The sequence below is a fragment of the Triticum urartu genome, chromosome 2A (assembly GCF_056163025.1).
Source record: "Triticum urartu cultivar PI428250 chromosome 2A, HENAU_Tu73, whole genome shotgun sequence".
In the NCBI taxonomy this organism is placed as follows: Eukaryota; Viridiplantae; Streptophyta; class Magnoliopsida; order Poales; family Poaceae; genus Triticum; species Triticum urartu.
The window spans coordinates 422,816,583-422,818,876 of record NC_141874.1 but is presented as its reverse complement, the minus strand read 5'-3'; positions in this window follow the sequence as shown (position 1 = coordinate 422,818,876).

Genomic DNA, 2,294 nt, shown 5'->3' with positions numbered 1-2,294 from the left:
GCAATTTTTATTGCTTGCACCGATGACAACTTACTTGAAGGATCTTACTCAATCCATAGGTAGATATGGTGGACTCTCATGGCAAAACTGGGTTTAAGGGTATTTGGAAGCACAAGTAGTATCTCTACTTGGTGCAAAGAGTTTAGCTAGCATGAGGGGGAAAGGCAAGCTCAACCATGTTGGATGATCCATGGCAATATAATTTATCTTAGATGTAAGAAAACATAACCCATTACGTTGTCTTCCTTGTCCAACGCCAACTCTTTAGCATATCATATTTTAATGAGTGCTCACAATCATAAAAGATGTCCAAGATAGTATATTTATATGTGAAGACCTATCTTTCTTTATTACTTCCTATTAATTGCAACGATGATCAAAACTATGTTTGTCAACTCTCAACAACTTTTAATCATCATACTCTTGATATGTGAGCTCATTACTATCCATAAGATCCATATGATCTCTTTTATTCTTTTTATTTCTTCTCTTTTATTTTATTCCCTCAAGATCATAGCAAAATCATCAAGCCCTTGACTCAACACTAATCTTTATTATATAGCTCATGGACTCGATTACATAGAGGGATCATAAAGCAAAACTCAAAACTAGATCATACTCAAGCTTTATTCTACTAGATCAAGATATTACTAAAAGGATCGAACTAAGAAAAATGATAAAGATAGAGATGTGATGGTGATACGATACCGGGGCACCTCCCCCAAGCTTGGCAGTTGCCAAGGGGAGTGCCCATACCCATGTGATTATATCTCTTTTGCCGGTGAAGGAGTTGGAGTTGTTGATGATGTAGGATTGTCGTCCCTCTTCCAAGGCATAAGCTCACCATCATAGAAGGATGATCGAGTCTCCTGAGTCCTCAAATCTGCAGCCAAACTCATCCTTTTGAATCTATATTCATACTCATAGTTTTGATTTTGCAGGTCATAGATCTAGGCTTGGAGGTGCTCGATTTTCTCATGAAGCTTGAATATGGCCTCCCCAATGTCCTTGACGTCCAGCTTGTGGTTGTTGGTGAACTCCGTGATCATAATGTGATTTGAGTCGAGTCCACGCTCCACCATCTCCTGACACTTGAAAACTTGTTGCTCCAATGCCTCGAGCCTTGCCTCCGTGCTTCCGGTCTTCCTTGGTCCCTCAACATCGCGGATGTGCAACAACCCCTCACGCATCTCAATGTTTTGAGGGTGTTGCAGCACCTCCGCGAGGTAGGGGTTGATGACCTTCTCGAAGAACTTGTCCTTGGGGGCACTTGAAGACGACATGACGACCTAGATCTGTCAGAAAAACAGCTCGAAACAAAGACGAGAGATATTTGTGTGATACAGGAGTCAAAATCTCTGGGAGATTATATAATGAATGTTTACCGACCAAAATATGTAACGTGCAAGAAAACAGAGTCCGAAGAGCGCACGAGGTGCCCACGAGGTAGGGGGGCGCGCCCAGGGGGGTAGGGCGCGCCCTCCACCCTCGTGGAGCTCTCGTGTCCTTCCCGGACTGCTTCTTATTTTTCTATTTTTCTAAATATTCCAAAACGGAGAAAAATTGCAATTAGAACTCTTTTGAAGTCGGTTTACTTACCGTACCACATACCTATTCCTTTTCGGAGTCTGAAACATTCCGGAAAGTGTCCCTTATGTATTCCTCCGGGGTTACAGTTTCAATAACATTGGTTTCAACATCTATATGATTACCTGAGATATAATGTTTGATTCTTTGACCGTTCACCACCTTCGGATTTGTGCCTTCGAAGTTGTTGATTTTTATGGCACCGGAACGATAGACCTCCTCGATAACGTAAGGACCTTCCCATTTAGAGAGAAGTTTTCCTGCAAAAAATCTTAAACGAGAGTTGTATAGCAATACATAGTCACCTACATTAAACTCACGCTTTTGTATCCTTTTGTCATGCCATCTTTTAACTTTTTCTTTAAACAATTTGGCATTCTCATAGGCTTGGGTTCTCCATTCATCAAGTGAGCTAATGTCAAATAACCTCTTCTCACCGGCAATTTTGAAATCATAGTTGAGCTCTTTAATAGCCCAATAAGCCTTATGTTCGAGTTCGAGAGGTAAGTGACATGCTTTTCCATAAACCATTTTATACGGAAACATACCCATATGATTTTTATATGCAGTTCTATAGGCCCATAATGCATCATCAAGTTTCTTGGACCAATTCTTTCTAGATCTATTAACAGTCTTTTGCAAAATTAATTTGAGTTCTCTATTACTCAATTCTACTTGACCACTAGACTGTGGGTGATAAGGAGATG